Source organism: Alexandromys fortis, unplaced genomic scaffold, assembly GCF_014885135.2.
Source record: "Alexandromys fortis isolate MF-2015 unplaced genomic scaffold, M_Fortis_MF-2015_v1.1 scaffold_11, whole genome shotgun sequence".
Lineage (NCBI taxonomy): Eukaryota > Metazoa > Chordata > Mammalia > Rodentia > Cricetidae > Alexandromys > Alexandromys fortis.
In genome coordinates this window covers 1,021,445-1,040,333 of record NW_026067912.1, presented here as the reverse complement: position 1 = coordinate 1,040,333, position 18,889 = coordinate 1,021,445, and the positions used below count along the sequence as shown (strand labels likewise).

The 18,889-nt window shown below is 38.9% G+C and overlaps 1 protein-coding gene across 2 annotated transcripts in view; it reads right to left on the bottom strand.

Moving 5' to 3' along the window:
• The window catches only part of Itk (IL2 inducible T cell kinase), a 104,880-nt gene extending 86,143 nt beyond the window's left edge, over nt 1–18,737 (bottom strand). Inside the window, exons 1-2 of one of the 2 annotated variants that reach the window (XM_050138671.1) lie at nt 18,503–18,737; nt 16,301–16,438 (exon numbers count right to left, since the gene is read on the bottom strand). The gene's annotated coding sequence lies outside the window, so the exon portion shown is untranslated. The remainder of the gene's footprint in view (nt 1–16,300; nt 16,439–18,502) is intronic. The other variant, XM_050138672.1, reaches the window with a different exon arrangement.
• Nucleotides 18,738–18,889: the final 152 nt, after the last annotated feature.

Genomic DNA, 18,889 nt, shown 5'->3' with positions numbered 1-18,889 from the left:
GGCCCCAGGGCCTGTGAAAGCAGAACAGAAGACCTACCATTGTGTCACTGAGTCCTGAGATGGGAACAAGGGGAGTCTATAGGAATACTAGAAGTAACCGCTGAAAGGGCTAAAATGTAGTAAAAGAGGATCTAAAGATCCAGTTAGCTAAGTGAATAAAAATGGATAAATGCAAAGAAAAATATATGCAGACAAATCATAGGCTCTGTAAACAAAAATACTGAAAACCACTACAACTACAGAGAAAATAAACTCAAATGACTAGAATTTCTTATCTGAAACAGTAGAAGACACAAACAAGTGGCACAATAATTTTCAAATGCTTAAATAAAACAGTTAAAAATACCCAGACTTTTTTGCAAGAAATTTGTTCTTCATAAATGAACATGAAATCAAAACACTCCCCTTATCCCCCCCTGTCTCTCTCTGTGTGTTTTTTGTTTGGATTTTCAAGATGGGGTTTCTCTGTGTAGCCCTGGTTGTCCTGGAACTCACTTCTGTAGACCAAGCTGGTCTCAGAGATCCACCTGCCTCTGCCTCCTGAGTACTAGGATTAAAGGCGTGTACCATCTCCCAGAAAGACATTCTCAATTGAAGGAAAACACACACACACACACACACACACACACACACACACACACACATGCACAGAGGAGGAAGAGGAGGGTAGGAGGGAGGAAGAGAGACTCATCCAGAAAACCTGTTTTTAAAGATCTACAGGACATACTAGTGACATAGGCCAGTAATCTCAACACCTGGGAGGTAGACACAGGAAGATCAGAAGTTCCAGATCATCCTCCCGTACACAGTGTGGTGGTTTGAATGAGACTGGCCCTATAGGTTTATATATTTTCATGCTTAATCCCCACTTGGTGAACTTATTTGAGAAGGACTAGGAGATGTGTGGTCTTGTTGGAGGAGTTCTGTCACTAGAGGTGGCTTTGAGGTTTCAAAAGTCATGCCAGGTCTAGTGTCTCCCTTTTTCCTCTTGTGGATCAGGAGATTACACTCTCAGTTACTTCTCCAGTGCCATGCCTCCTAGTTGCCACCATGCTTCCCACCATGATGATAAAGGACTAACCCTCTGAAACCAGAAGCAAGTCAACTAATTTCTTCTGTAGGGTCAAAGACACTACAAGAGAGCCCACAGAATCAACTAACTTGGGTTCTTGGGGGATCACAGAGACTGAACCGATAACCATGCAGCCTGCATGCCCCTCCACATATATGTGACAGCTGTGCAGCTTGGTCTTGTGGGGTTCCTAACATTGAGAGCAGGGGCTCTCCTGACTCTTTTGCCAGCTTTTGGGGCCCTTTTTTTCTCTTACTGGGTTGTCTCACCCAGCTTTAATAGGAGGGAAAGTGCCTAGTTTTACTGCAACTTGATATGCCGTGCTTGCTTGATATCCATGGGAGGCCTGCCCTTTTCTGAAAAAAAAAAAAAAAAGAGAAACAGAGGAGGTATGGATGGAGCGGGGAAGAGGGGAAGTGATGGGGGAGAAGCTCGGAGCAAAGGAGGAAGGGGAAAGAAAGGGGAAACTGCAGTCAGGATGTTAAACAATAATAAAATTTTAAAAAAGGAAAAAAAATGCTTTCTTCTGTAAGCTGCCTTGGTTATAATGTCTCTACAATGACAGAGCACTAAGATACAGAGTGAGTCTGAGGGGCTCAAAATGATTTATTTAAATATTTGTGGCTAGACATTGAAAGATGGGAGAACGCAGTTAGCAAAAATATAGGAAAATTTGCATAGGTTTTCCTTCTATAAGATTTTTCTAAATTGTGTTTAATACCTCCTGGAAAAATTATCATGCTTTCTGTTTGGTTCTAAATGTTTATAAAGGAAGTATCTAAGACCATTATATTCTAAGTGAAGAAGAGAAAAGGGATATAAAGAGACATAAGATTTCTATATTTCACCTAAACCATTAAAATGACAATAGTAGAGACTGTTAAAAAGATATGTATATATGTCATACCTATGGTGGCAGCATCAAAGTGCTTGAAAAAAAATCCAATTAAGGCTCAAGAGATGGCTGAGCAACTAAGAGCACTTACTGCTCTTCTAGAGGACCAGAGTTCTGTTCTCAGAGCCCATGTCAGGTGGCTCACACCTCCTACAGCTCCAGCTCTTAAAGAATCTGCTGCCTCTGGCCTGTCAGGCACCTGCACTCATAGGCACATCCTCAATCCTGCCATGCACATAAACACAATAAAGAAAATCCAACACTTAAAAAAAAGTATTAAACCGGGTGACAGTGGTGCACGCCTTTGAATCCCAGCACTTAGGAGGCAGAGGCAGGCAGATCTTTGTGAGTTTGAGACCAGGCTGGTCTATAAGAGCTAGTTCCAGGACAAGCTCCAAAAGATACAGCAAAACCCTGATTTGAAAAACCAAAAAAAGTATTAAAATATTATAAATAAATCAAAATGAAACTCTAGAAAATGTTAGCATAATCCACAGGAAAAAAAAACTATAAACAAAAACACAGAAAACAAAATGGCATATGTAAGTTCTGGCATATTAATAAACATATTAAACATAAATACTCTGTATATACCTATTCAAAAAGCATGGTGCAATTATATGTTATCTATAAAAACCCTCACAAAATCCTCTAAAAAAATCTCTAATTACAAAGAAATATTAAAGGTAAAAGAATGAAAACTGTATCATGAAAAAATTAAAGAAAACAAAGAGTTATATTAATGTCACTAAATAGACTACAGAGCAGTGAAAGCCATCATGAACAAGAAAGGCATATCATACTGTGATTAAGGAAGACATTAAATTGTGATGTGAACCTGAGGTTGCAGGGGATCGTGAGTTCAAAGACACACTAGGATACATAGTGAGACGAGGTAGGAGGGAAAAAGGCAGGGGTTATTAAAGGGACCAAGAAAAGAGCAACCATATGAGTGTATTCACCCCACAGAAAAGGTATGAAAGGAGAAGACCTGAGGCAGCAAACTCCACAGGAGCAGGACCGAGCCAGCAACGTAGGCCAGAAAGGCCTGATACAGTGAACTCCACAGGGGCAGAACTGAGCCAGTGACCTAGGCCAGAACAGGCCTGAGACAGCGAACTCCACAGGAGCAGAAGTGGATCCACAGCATGAACATTTACAGAAACAGGACTGAGCCAGTGACCTAGGCTGGAGCAGGCCTGAGACAGCAAACTCCACAGGAGCAGAACAAAACCTGGGAGTGCAGAGTGACCTCAAGGAACACAGAGTGGCCAACAGGGTCACTGGAACTGTGGCACTCACTGCACCACAAGGAGCAACCATCTGATCCTGGATCCACTGGCGCCTGGAAGACTGATCACCAGGGTCACAGACAGCTCCAACTACACCAATTTGAGGAAAAGACGGGTAGACAAGGTAAGAACACATGCAACACCCAAAGAGCAACACGATACCAGTAAAAACTAATAACCCTACAATAGCAATACTTGAACAACCAAATATAGATGAAGCAGAAGAAAATGACCTAAAAAATAACTTTCAGCAAATATTTGAGGCCCTTAAAAAGAAAATGAAAAATTCCCTCAAAGAAATGGAGGGAAAGACAAACAAAAAATTGGAAGACAACAACAAATCCCTTAAAGAAAACCAAGAAAAGGCAATCAAACATATAAAAGAAACTATTCAAGACTTGAAAACTGAAATAGAGACAATAAAGAAAACATAAGCTGAGGGAATTATTGAAACAGAAATCATGAGAAAATGATCAGGAACCACAAATGCAAAGATAAACAGCAGAATACAAGAGATGAAAAAGAAAATCTCAAGCACTGAAGATACAATAGAAGTAATAGATTCATCTGTCAAAGAAAACCTTAGATCTAACAAAAGCTTAACACAAAATATCCAGGAAATATGGGAAACCATGAAAAGAGTAAACCTAAGGATAATAGGTATAGAAGAAGAAGATGTTCAACTCAAAAGCATAGAAAATATATTTATAAAATCATAGAAGAAAACTTTCCTAACCTAAAGAAAGATATCCCCATGAAGACATAAGAAACTTACAAAACATCAAATAGTGTTCCCTTGCCATATAATAATCAAAACAATAAACATACAGAATAATGAAAGAATACTAAGAGCTGCAAAGAAAAAAAGACCAAGTAACATACAAAGACAAACCTATATCAGAATTACACCTGACTTCTCATTGGAGACAATGAAAGCCAGAAGGTCATGGTCAAGCATTATGTAGACATTAGGAGACCACAGATACCAACCCAGATTACTATACCCAGAAACACTTTCAATCAACATAGAAGGAAAAAACAAGGTATTCCATGACAAAACCAGATTTCACCAATATCTAGCCAAAAACGCAGCCCTACACAAAGTACTAGAAGGAAAAGGCCAACCCAAGGAAGTTAGCCATATCAACAAAAACACAGACAATTGATGATCTCACAGCAGCAAATCCCAAAGAAGGGAAAAACACACACTTAACATCACCAACAATGAAAACTAAATTAACAGGTGATAGCAATGACTGGTCATTAATGTCCCTTAATATAAGTGGACTCAACTCACCTATAAAAAGACACAGGCTAGCAGTCTGAATATGAAAACAGAATCTATCCTTCTGCTGCATACACAAACACACCTCAACCTCAAAGACAGACATCACCTCAGATTAAAGGGTTGTGAAAAATTTTCCAATCAAATGGATCTAAGAAGCAAGCTGGTGTAGCTAGTCTAATATCTAGCAAAATAGGCTTCAAACTAAAATCAATCAAAAGAGACAAAGGACATTTCATATTAGTCACAGGAAAAATCCATGAAGAAGAAATCTCAAAACTGAACATCTATGCCCCAAGTACAAGGGCACCCTCATATGTAAAAGAAACACTTCTAAAGCTTAAATAATACATTAAACCACACACACTAATAGTGGGAGACTTCAACACTCCACTCACCACTGGACAGGTCAGTCAGACAAAGAATTAACAGAGAAATAAGGGAACTAACAGATGTTATATCTCAAATGGACTTAACCGACATCTATAGAAAATTCCATCCAAACGTAAAAGAATATACCTTCTTCTTAGCACCTCATGGAACCTTCTCAAAAATTGACCACATAGTAACAAAACAAACCTCAACAGATACAAAAAAAATTGAATAACCCTATGTATCTTGTTAGCTCACCACGGCTTAAAATTAGAATTCATTCAGGAGCACTAATTTCAGAAAGCCCACAAACACATGGACATTAAAAAAATGCTCACCTGAATCATAAATGGGTCAAGGAAGAAATAAAGGGAGAAACGAAAGACTTCCTAAAATTCAATGAAAATGCCCACACAACAAACCCAAATTTATGGGACACAATGCAAGCAGTGTTAAGAGGAAAGTTCATAGCACTAAATGCCTACATAAAGAAGCTGGAAAAATTCCACACTAGTGAATTAACAGAACATTTGAAAACTTTAGAACAAAAAGAAGCAAACTCACCCAAGAGAACTAGACAGCAGGAAATAATCAAATTGAGAACTGAGATTAACAAATTAGAAACAAAGAAAACAATACAAAGAATCAATGAGATAAAGAGTTGGTTCTTCAAGAAAAATCAACAAAATTGACAAATCTTTATCCAAACTAACCAAAAGGCAGAGAGAGAAAATCCAAATTAACAAAATCAGAAATGAAAAGAGGGACATAACAACAGACACAGAGGAAATACAGAGAATCATCAGGTCATATCTTGAAAACCTGTACTCCACAAAATTAGAAAACTTAAAGGAAATGGACAACTTTCTGGATAAATACTACTTATCAAAATTAAACTACACTCACCTTACTAGACCTGGATGGAGGTGGGTGGTCCTTGGACTTCCTACAGGGCAGAGAACCCTGATTGCTCTTTGGGCTGACGAGGGAGGGGGACTTGATTGGGGGGAGGAGAAGGAAAGGGGAGGCGGCGGTGGGGAAGAGACAGAAATCTTTAACAAATAAAAAAAATTAAACTACAAACAGATAACCAAATTAAACAGACCTATAACTGCTGAAGAAATAGAAACAGTCATCAAATTCTCCCAACCAAAAAAAAAAAAAGCCCAGGACCAGATGGTTTCAGCTCAGAATTTTACAAGATTTTCAAAAAGGAACTAATACCAATACTCCTGAAATTGTTCCACATAATAGAAACAAAAGGAACATTGCCAAACTCTTTTTATGAGGCTACAATTACCCTGATACCCAAACCACAGAAAGACATTACTAAGAAAGAGAATTACAGACCAATCTCACTCATGAACATTGATGCAAAAATACTAAATAAAATACCAGCAAACCGAATCCAAGAACACATCAAAACCATTATCCACCATGATCAAGTAGGCTTCATGTCAGTGATACTGGGATGGCTCAACATATGAAAATCTGTCAATGAAATCCACCATATAAACAAGCTGAAAAAAAAAAACACATGATCATTTCATTAGATGCCAAAAAAGCTTTTGATAAAATACAACATCCCATCATGATAAAGATCTTAGACAGAGCAGGGATACAAGGAACATACCTAAACATAATTAAGGCAATATACAACAAGCCAACAGCCAACATCAAACTAAATGGAGAGAAACTCCCAGCGATTCCACTGAAATCAGGAACAAGACAAGGTTGTCCACTCTCGCCATATCTATTCAATATAGTTCTTGACGTCCTTGCCAGAGCAATAAGACACCAAAAGGAGACCAAGGGGATACAAATCAGAAAAGAAAAAGTCAAACTCTCACTATTGCTGATGATATGATAGTTTAAAAAAGACCCCAAAAATTCTACCAAGAAATTTCCACAACTCATAAACACTTTCAGTAATGTAGCAGGAAACAAGATTATCTCAAAAAAAATCAATAGCCCTCCTATACACAGATGATAAATGGGCTGAGAAAGAAATCAGAGAAACATCACCCTTCACTATAGTCATAAATAGCATAAAATATCTCGGTGTAACTCTAACCAAACAAGTGGAAGACTTGTGTGACAACAACTTTAAATCTTTGAAGAAAGAAACTGAAGAAGACACCAGAAAGTGGAAAGATCTCCCATGCTATTGGGTAGGTAGAATTAACATAGTAAAAATAGAAATCTTATCAAAAGCAATCTACAGATTCAATGCAATGCCCATCAAAATCCCAGCCAAATTCTTCATAGACCTCGAAAGAATGGTACTCAAATTCATATGCAAAAACAAACAAACAAACAAACAAAACCAAAAACCCCCCAAAACAAAACAAAACCAAAAAACTGGATAGCCAAAACAATCCTGTACAATTAAGGAACTTCTGGAGGCATCACAATCCCCCTGACTTCAAACTCTAGTACAGAGCTACAGTACTGAAAACAGCCTGGTATTGGCATAAAACAGACAGGAGGACCAATGGAACCAAACTGAAGACTCAGATATTAATCCACATACCTACAAACACCAGATTTTTGACAAAGAAGCAAAAAATATCAAATGGAAAAAATGAAAGCATATTTAACAAATGGTGCTGGCATAACTGGATATCAACATGTAGAAGAATGAAAATAGATCCATATTTATCACCATGCACAAAACTCAAGTCCAAATGGATCAAAGACTTCAACATAAACCCAGTCACACTGAACTTGAACTTCTTAGAAGAGAAAGTAAGAAGTACACTTGAACGCATTGGCACAAGAGACCACTTCCTAAATATAACCCCAGTAGCATAAACACCTAGAGAAACAATTAATAAATGGCACCTCCTGAAACTGAAAAGCTTCTGTAAGGAAAAGGACATGGTTAACAAGACAAAATGGCAGCCTACAGAATGGGAAAAGATCTTCACTAACCCCACATTGGACAGAGGTTGATCTCTAAAGTATACAAAAGAACTCAAGAAATTGGACATCAAAAGAACAAATAATCCAATAAAAAATGGGGTACCTACCTAAACAGAGAACTCTCAACAGAGGAATCTAAAATGGCTGAAAGACACTTAAGGAAATGCTCAATATCCTTAGCCATCAGAGAAATGCAAATCAAAATTACTCTGAGATTCCTTTTTATACCTGTAAGAATGGCCAAGATCAAAAACACTGATGACAACTTATGCTGGAGAAGATGTAAGGTAAAGGGAACACTTCTGCATTGCTGGTGGGAGTGAAAGTTGGTACAGCCCCTTTGGATATCAGTATGGTAGTTTCTCAGAAAATTAGGAAACAACCTACCTCAAGACCCAGCAATACCACTTTTGGTTATATACCCAAAGGATGCTCAATTGTACCACAAGGACATGCGCTGAACTATGTTCATAGCAGCATTGTTTGTCATAGCCAGAACCTGGAAACAACCTAAATGCCCCTCGACTGAAGAATGGATAAGGAAAATGTGGTTCATTTACACAATGGAGTACTACACAGCAGAAAAAAATTAATAACATCTTGAAATTTGCGGGCAAATGGATGGATCTAGAAAACTTCATATTGAGTGAAGTAACCCAGATTCAGGAAGACAAATATCATAAGTACTTACTCATAAGTGGCTTTTAGCCATAAAGCAAAGAAAACCAGCTCACAATTCACAATCCCAGAGAACCTAGACAACAATGAGGACCCTAAGAGAGACATACATGGTTCTAATCTACATGGGAAGTAGAAAAAGACAAGATCTCCTGAGTAAACTGGGAACCTGGGGGCCATGGGAGAAGGCAGAACGGGAGAGGAGAGGAAGGAATGAGAGCAGAGAATAATGTACAACTTAATAAAATCAATTTTAAAAATGAATGAAAGAAACGTTAAAAAGTCCTGAGGCAAAATGTTGATGAAGAAATATGGGTTTTTTAAAAAAGAAAAGTTATGAAAGATGGAAAGCAAAAACTGGCTGGACTGAAAGAAACAAATTCAGTTTGCTTGCATTTAGATTTGTATTTCTACATAGCTGTCTCAACGACATAATGAACAGCTAGACAAAGATTGGCAAGTATACAAAATACATCAATGATGCTCTCTACCGACGTGGTCCAGGTAGTGTTTTCCAAACACTCCACTCACCATTGGCAGCAACACATTATTTTCAAGTTGTTTTATCAAAACATTCATATTCTAAGTCTTAAAGATAACCTCAATGGACCTAATGGAGTTGAAATTATACCGTGTATTATCTGACTATAATGGGAGCAAGCCAGAGATCGATAATAGAAAGATTACAGGAACCAGACACTCCAAATATTAAAAGTCTCCACAGTGCACTTCTAACTCCCCAAGATCATAAAGGAAATCTAAGGCCCATTTTGTGTGTGTGTGTGTGTGTGTGTGTGTGTTTGTTTTCAGTGCTAGAGACTGAATTTATTCTACAACTGAGCTATTTCCTCAGTCTTCATAAAGTTCAAAGGGAAATAAGAAATTCATAGATTTGAAAATAAAAATAATACTGATAATTGTGGAATATAGCTAAACCACTGTATAGACAAAAGAACACGTCTTCTGCATTTACCACAGAAGATAGAAGCCTCAGTTAAGTGACTTAAATTCTCATCTTAGGACTAAAATTGTAAGAGAAAATCCCACAGCAAACACATTAAAGTCAAGCTGAAACACAGAAGAAATAGGATGACCAGAGCAAAAAATTGATGAAATTGAAAATGAGATAATAGATTAAAGAGCCGGTTGTTTGAAAGGAAAATTGACAAACCTCTAGTAAAATGAACAAAGAAAGAACAGGAAAGACACATATTGCTAGTATCCCAGATGAAAACCAGAAATACACAGACTCTGAGGACATAAAAAGGGGACTAAGGGGACCCTGCAAGCAGAGCTACAACAGAGCTTCAGAACTTTATAAAGTGTACCAGCTTTCTCAAAGAACAAAACCCTCACAAATGTACAAACACAGAGATATTAAATTGGTTTTAAAATTTAATTTCCTCTAAAAACAAACCTAATCAAGATGGTTTCAGTGGAGAATTCTACCTCCAGCTAAAGGAAAAAAACACTGAGCACAGTAGTAACCACCTGCCACTGAAGCTCTCTGGAGGTTGAGGGAGAAGGGAGGAATGGAGGTGAGGGAAGGGAGGAAAACCAACTTAACACAATGCCTTCTAGAAAGTAGAATACCTGTTCATTCATCTCACAAAGCTAGTAATGTTCTGATTCCAAAACCAAAGAAACTAATAAGAAGAAGGACAAGGTATGGTTATACATATATGTAATCCCAGCACCAAGGGGACTGAGGCATCAAAATATTGAATTAAAGGACAGGGGTACACAGTGGGACCTTGTCTCAAAAAGTATTAAAGGAGCTGTAGAGATGGCTCACGGGTTAAGAGCACTTGTTCTTCTAGAAGACCTCAGTTTGGTTTTCAGTATCCACACGGCAGCTCACAACCCTTCAAAATTCTAGTATAAGTGGACATGATACCTCCTCTGACTTCTGCAGGCACTAGACATGTATGTGATGCACACACATGTAAGTAGGCAAAACATCCAAACACATATTTTTAAAATTTCCAAAAAAGTAAAAAAAATACTTTTAAAAATGAAAAAAGGAGGAGAAAGAAGAAAGCAGTTGACTAATGTCCCTCATAAGACAAAACAAAGATCTCCAGCAAAATAATAGCAAATAGGATAATTATATACTACAACCAAGCAGGTTTTATCCTAGAGTATCTTAAATCAATTGATATAATCACCACATGAAGAGGCTACAGAAGAAAAATCACATAATCACATTAATCTATGAAAAAGAGTAAATGACAAAATCCAACACCTAGTCACAGTGAAACGTCTCATGTAACAGAAATAAAATGTCAATATGATACAGCACAAAAAAAAATTGAGCTCCCATTTTACAGAGTGATGAAAGCCCACGCTTCTCTAAGGCCAAGAGCAAAGCAAGAATGTCCACTCGTCACATGTACCCATCAGGGTGCCAGGAGTTGTGGGCAGTGCCCTAGCAACAGTATAAAATCAAAAACATGCAGATGAAAAAGCAAGAAACACAGCTTAGGCAGCGATAACAAGAACGCTCTACAGGAACTCCCTAGGTATTTACAATAAAGTTCCAAGAACTGATGAGTGAGTTCCCCAAGGTCACAGAATACAAAACATAGATATTTACATGTAAATCTAAAAACGTGTACACAACATTGAGGGAAGAAATCAAGAAGCTGTAAGCCAACGGAAAGATATATCCAGTTCATAAATTTGAAGTTTCAGTATTTCTGTCTTCCCCAAAGTGACTTATAGGTATAATGTGCTATCAGTTAAAACTCAATAAGATATTTTGTAAAGACAAAATCATGAAAAAAAATCATACGTATGAGAAATAAACACAACTATACAGACCAACTATAAAAATAAATCCCAAGTATTAGGGATACGTGTACCCAATTTCAGGACACCGCACCGTGGTAGTCACCAAGACTATGTGGCCTAAGTGGCCGAAGACACGCAGTGCTGAAGGGAACACAATGGGAAACTCTGAAGCATGCTAATGTAGAGATGGCTGGCATAGTCCTTATGAAGGTGCAAAAGTGGTTCAATGGGAGAGAGAGCCTTTTCAACATATGGTCCTGGGTAGCAACAAACCACAAAATAAATACATTTGATTTAGTCTTGAACCTTATTAAAAGGCTTTCAAAGTGAGTCAAAGACTTATTCAAGATTTACTTAAAGAAAACAAAATTATAAGAAATGTAAGGAGAAACCACAGGAGATGTTAAAAATGTAGTTCATAAAGGAAAACAAATTGTTCATTTGCACATCCCCAAAATTCAAAACACTAAGTCCTTTGAATGATCTTGTTAACCAAATAAAAACAGGTTGAAAATGCAAAAAATATTAATATTTGCAAATCAAATGGCCCACAGAGTAACAGTTTCTATATTACTAAACTATCAAATGTCAGCACTAAGAAAACACCCTGGGTTGTAGAGATGGCTCCTCGGTTAAGAGCACACACTGACCAAAGAGAAAATCTGAGTTTGGTTCCAGGCACTCACATCAGATGGCTCACGATGACTGCCAACTGCAGCTTCAAGAGATCTGATGCCCTCTTCTGGTCTCCACGGGCACTGCACTCATATGCACAACCCCCTTACACACACATAACCAAAAATAAAAATTAAAAATTAAAAAAATAAACAAACAACCCAGTCAAAAATGGGCAAAAGTTACCCAGATAATAAATAAAAAGATTAAATAAATCCATAAACTCCTTTGAGGGAATGCTAATTAAAATCACAATGTTATAATTCTGTGTATCTATGAGAATAGTTAAAGTAAGAAATAAATAAATAGGGGAAATACAAAAGCGTGATTCAGAGCAGGAGAAATTATGTCACTCATCTGTATTTGTTGACAGTGGACATGTAAAGAGGTACAGTCCTTACGGAAAATGGTTCAGTAGTTTCTTAAATACCAAATATGCAATTTATAGCAATTTACCCCTCGGTATTTATCTCTGAGAAATGAAAATGTATCTCAATATAAAAACCCTTACACAAATGTTTATGGTAGCTTTCCGCATAATAAAAAACAGCCCTGAATGACTCCTTCAGAGGTTAAAATATCCTTTTCACATCCATGTTATACAATAATATCCAGGAAGAAAAGAATATGCTATCAAACAACCTACCTGACTCTCCAGATAACTGTTCTGATTGGAAAAGCTAGCCCCAAAGGTTACATACTGATTGGCTTCACTTATGGAATGTTGCTGACCTAAAATGGTATAGAAAGGACAATAGGCTATGGGAAATGGATATATAAAAGGGGCACTAGGAGAGTGATGGAAAGGGACCTTGACTGTACTACAGCATGGCTGTAGTAACTGTGCTCTACTATCATTCTGCAAGAAGTACCATCAGGATAAACTGGACACCGCATGCGAGGGATCTCTCTGCATTGCTTTATGTAATTACCTACAATTGCCTCCCGTTTCAATAACTAGTTTACCTAGGGGGTTTCTGCGTGGATACTGACAAACAGATTCTAAAGTTTATTAGGAAAAGCACGACGTCTAGAATGCACCTAGTACAATCCTGGGGAAAATAAAGCCAAACAGCTGACAGGACCAGATTTTAAGATTTATCACAAATTACTCTGATAGCACAAAGCATTATTGTTGAAACTGTTGATGAACCAAAGGAAGGGAACTGAAAGCCCAGAAGGAAACTGACTTGGCAAAGAAGCAGAAGCAGCTCACTGGAGGCAGAATAGCTTTATCAGTAAACAGAGGCAACCAGACACCCAAAGACCTTAACCTACCACAAAAAACGAGCACAAACAAGTCATAGGCCTGCCTGTAAAATGTGAAACTGTATCAGCAACAAACACATAATCCCTGAAAACATGAGCCAGGCTTGATTAAAACAACAACCACCTCCCCTTCTGTTCTCTGAAAGATACCGTTGAAAATGAGAAGATATGCTTCCGAGTGGGATATTTTTCAAAAGACCTCTCTGATAAAGGTCATTACCCGAAATATTCAAAGAACTCTTGAAAGCGCACGCTAAGGATGGGGGAGAGACGGCTCAGCAGGTAAAGGTGCTGTAGCCCACAGACACACAGAAGGAGAGAGCCAGCTCCACAAAGTTGCCCTCTGACCACCGCATGTTAAGGAGGTATGTCCACAGATGGACTGTTATTAAATGTTTTTTTTTTTAAAAAAGTAAAGATACAGTTACAAAAGAAATGGAGGAATCCTTGGGTAGAAGAAAACACTATGTATGACTCCAACTACATGACATTTTAGGAAAGGTCACATCATTCTGATAGTAAAAAGGTCAATGAATTCCAGAGACCTGTGGGGAGGGAGAGATGACTGGGAGAGTTCGGGGGATTTTTAGGACAGACAGAGAGCCTGGTTATCCAAACAGAGGATGAGAAATAGCACAGCCACACCACGCACACAGCAGCCTGGCAGTGCTGTGTGTAACAGATGGGAAGTGGGAGACAGCTAGTGGAATTAGCACAGAAGCCCCAGGGCCTGAACGTAGCTGATCTGGTTACTGCTGCCCCCTGCTGGCATGAAAAATTGTGAGCCGCAAAGCAAACTGCCCCCTCACCAATGGCTGTACTAGGTCTGGGTTGCTGAGTTGTTAGTGATACATTTGTTCACACCAATAAAGTAACAGTAACACGCACAAAAACAAATGGTTATTAGGGATTGAAGCCATACTGTAGATTTCATTGGAAAATTCATTAGCATTGATTTTCATTGGAAGTGTTTCCTTTAGGTTGCAGATCTATGAATGTATATATATATATACAAATGCACACACACATATATACACCATCACTATATATACTATATCATATCCTATGAATAAGAAGATATTGAAACCAACCATTTTCATTTGCTAGCTTCCAATTCTTCTCCTGAGACTGATTAACGGGCTGAAAATACAAACTGACAACCACAGGTTATTGTATATGAACCTTTCTACCAATAGCACTATAATATCAGCAGAGTCAGTGAAGGGCTGGAAAAGTTAGATTTCTATACACAAAAATAATAAATGAATGGAACCCTGATTCTTACCTATACTATATATGAAAACAAATCCACCCAAAGTTAGAAACCTCAAAGTAACACTTAAAATCATAAAAAACCCAATCCCTTACAATGTTTGGTTAAGCAAAGATTCTTGGATAGGATACATGAGGTATGAGACACGAGAGGACATAATCGACAGCACTGGAGACGGTTCAGCAGTTAAGAGCACCCATTGTTCTTGCAGATGATCTGGGTCTGATTTCCAGCACCCACGTGGTGGCTCCCACCATCTGTATCTCTAGTCTCAGGGGGTCCAAAACCCTTTTCTGGCTCCTGTGGGCACCAGGCACACATGTGTTATGCATACATATGTGCAGGCAAAGCACTCATAGTAAAATAAGTAAATCTAAAAAATAAGAATTGATAGCACTTCGCGGAAGCTAAGAACTCTTGTTGTTTAAAAGATACTATAGGGAGAGTTAAATGAAGCCATAAGTTCTTAAAAATATTTATATTTACAAGACATATATCTAGTAAATAACTTATTGTACCCAGCGCACGCTCACACAACTCAACAGAGAAGACAAGCCAATTTTTAAAAAGTATGAAAGACTCAAGCAGTTCACTGGAGAAAAGTTGCTTATGACAGAAAACTGAAGAATAGATTCCTAGCACCAAATGACAGCAGATTAAAGCACTGCGCATCCTTTGGGATGGCAAAGCAGACTGAAGATGCAGAGCAAATACAACCCAAAGGTTTGTAACATTACATTGGCTTACTTCTGTGAGCGTGGCAGGACACGTGGGGGGACGACACACGGAGAAGGTGCACGCTACGAGGGAGGTGCGCTCGGTTCCTTTCCAGCTCCAGCTCAAGACCATCATGGGTACCTCGACATTGCTCCAACTGCTGTTTCCATTACCCCTGCAACATTCACCTTTCTCCATTATTCATAGCTGACACCCAAGGTCACCGTCTGTCACTCCCCCAAGCAGCTGGCCTTAGCCCACACTGCGACCACATGAGACTGCATTACTTTGTCCCCACAACCCTTATCCCTATCTGAGATTCCTATGTTTGCATCCTGCTGTCTACACCTTTCCATCAGGAGGTTAGACATGTGTCTTTGACCTTCTACAACAGTGCCTGGCATGATGGACACACCATAAAGATGTGTTGAAGAAACGTATGCCTTGTTAAACCCAAGGCATACATTTTCCATTCAAACCTTGCAGATACAGTCGACAACAGATAAAATTAGTGTCGATCACACCCGTGTTTCCACAGCTCCTATCACGACACGGAGTTCACAGCCACTATTCATTTGGGCTTTACTGGAAAGAATACCAGAATGAGAATCAAGAGGCTGACAGTCCACCTTGATTAGGTCACTAGCTGTAAGACATGTGCAGTTTGGACCTTCTAGAAATTAAGCTCAGTTGGGAAATTGAGTGCAAAACAAGTGTGAAGGGAGATGCTCACAATCCAGTGGTTATGACAGTTAACTCTGGGAGGAAAGTACTGTCACCCAGCAGAGCTATGGCTGTGCAGACCGTGGTCTATCAATTAGCATCACTACAGCTTCATTTGAAACTGATGGCCGTATAATAGTCCTTGCTTATCGAAGCTTTTGCTTTCAATTGCTCATGGACAAATTAGATGGAAAATTCCAGAAATAAATTTATAGTATAGTTGAAAGTGTGTATCAGTTTGAATAGAATGGTGCAGACTGTCCAGTTCTGGCCTGCCAAAGTTGTGCGTTATCCCTTGGTTCAGAGTATAGATATTACACATGCCACTCACCCTGCTGTCTCTTAGTAGACGCCATCCGTTAGAGATTTTCCGTTACATTACTGCTGAGTTTTTGCTCAAGTAATCTTTCTTTACTTTACATACAGGAGGAATCAATCTTGCTGTTCACGTTTGTCAATAAAGTATTTCCTAAAAGTGAATTAGTGATATGATACTTAGAGACCACACTCACAAAATTTTATTACATATGCTGTCATAAATATTCTATTCCTTTATTAGTTATTGTAGTTCATTTTACTGTACTTATTTATGAGTTGAACGTTATTATAGGTGGGAATAATAAAACTGTATACTATGTACAGGGTTAGGAACTATCTGTGCCTTCTGGTACTCACTAGTGATCATGGAATACGTTCCCCGGAGTTACAGAAGACAGTTATAGCTATTCTGCTATTTATTCAATAAATATTTCTTGAGTACTTGCCCATCTCAGACACTGTTCTAGGTGCTGACAACAGTGAATGAATCGGGAAGATGTTCTATGCTCATAAGCTTGTATTCTGACGAGGAAGGCAATAAACCAATATGCTACATGAATATGACTTCAGTTGATGACAAACCCTATGAAGGATGTTTAGTACATTTTGAAATGTTTGGGGGACCATCATCCTGTAGAGCTTTCTATAGGCCATGGTAGGGGCGTTAGATTTCGTTTTCTATGTGATAGAAACTGCCTTGGAGAATTTTGAACAGAGCTCAATCTTCTACTTCAGAACGGAGAAGGATAAGGGAGGACAAAAGCGGAAGCAAAGAAACCATTTGGGAGAAATCAAGGCAAGAAAGAATGATAACAGAGTCATGGGAGTGGTAACAATTTGTCATGTTTGAAACACTTTAAAATAAAACTAATATTTGAAACACTTTAAAATAGAACTAATGCAAGAGGCTGGTGTGGCAGTTTCAGCAGTGCACTGGAAGAAAATCAGGAGCTTTTTGCAAGCAGATGCTATACCATTGGGTAAAGCTGCCTGCTAGGGACTGAAGTATAGAGGGTTCCAGGGTGTTTGTGGTATGACCTATGGGTCGTCACATGACTGAGAGGTGGCTTCACAACCGAGTCCTGGAGGAATCAAATGATGAAATGCGTCAAGTACTGCTGACAGACGGGATACCGTGATATATGGGAAATAACCCTGGCAGTCTCTGGTGTAGGACATGCTGGTGTCAGGAGAAACACTTGATTCAGGTATGCTTAAAAGGGATGGATTCCTTCAACCGAAATATTGATGGGGGGTAGGATGGGGGAGGAATGTATGTATTACAAGCCAATTAAAAGACATTAGTAGTTTGAAAAGGGTAGTTCTTAACTGGAACCAGAGACAATCTGAATCAAAATATTGATGTGGTAGTTGATGATAAAAGCTAGAGCGATCTTTCTTTTACTTTCTTCTTTTCCTTCTTTCTGTTCTGAGACATGTTCTCACATAGCCTAAGCCGGCTTTGAACTACATAGCTGAAGATGACCTTGAATTTCTGAATTCTGGATCCTTCTGTTTTGACCCCCTAAGTGCTGTGGTTACAGGCATAGGCCATCATGTCTGGCTAACGTAGTGTTGGGGATAGAGCCCAGTTTCATGTATTCTAGGTAAGTTCCCTACCAACTGAGCTACAGCCCCATCCCAATTAACTTATCTTTGGGTGCTGGCTAATCTTGGTTATTAACTCGTTTGCATCTGAAATCAACTAAAACCCAAACTCCCGTGAGCTCCAATACGGAATTTTCTTAATCAGATTTTTAGAAGCAGAAAGGAAGACTGGGTGGTATTTTCTTGTAGCTGCCCAGATAAAAAGGACAAGAAGAAAGGAAACCGTGCTTTGGTTGCGTGCCCCTCACACTTAGTGGCAACTTCATCTATCCTGTTGCTGTGTCAATCCTTTGCCAGTATTAGAACCAATTTTTTGGGGGTTCCTACAGAGACTGAAGTCCAGAAGCCCTCCAGGAATCCTCCAGGCTCCAGTGCCAGACGAGGGCTGCTGAGATGTCCAGCCTCTTGGACTGAGCAGCTACAGGATGCTCGGCCTTTCACGCATGAGACAGCCATTGGGATTCTTGGACGGCATCCTGTGAGACACTCTAATAAATCATATGTATATGTATATGCATATATAGTCAGTTTTTTTATTTAATGACCGCTAATAAACTTTCAGTAAGATAATAGTTCTATGGGTAGATGAAGAAATAAAAAGCCTTACCTTGCCGAGTTGCACGCTGGCCTGGAGATGAAATATTGAGCGTGGAACCGTTAATGTTGATGGTCTGTACTTTCACTGTTAGCCTGCAATTCTCCACATCTTTAAAAAGAATTGTGAAGCAGAGCTGTTTTATCAGATGAACATTCTTATCTTACTTTTAATATTCAGAGTGCAGCCTTAAGACTCCCAAGAATTTGGACATTTGTTAACAATTCTTGGGGGGGGGGGAAGGAGGGAGCAAAAAAAAAAACCAAAAACTGTAAACAAAACGGTAAAAGGAAAGTTTTCTTGCTGGGCCTGAGGGCATTTTGCCGTACTCTCTTGAGGCCGGGAAGGGATGTTTCAGGCCAGCCTGGGCTATGCAGTGAAATCGCCCCCCCCCTTCTT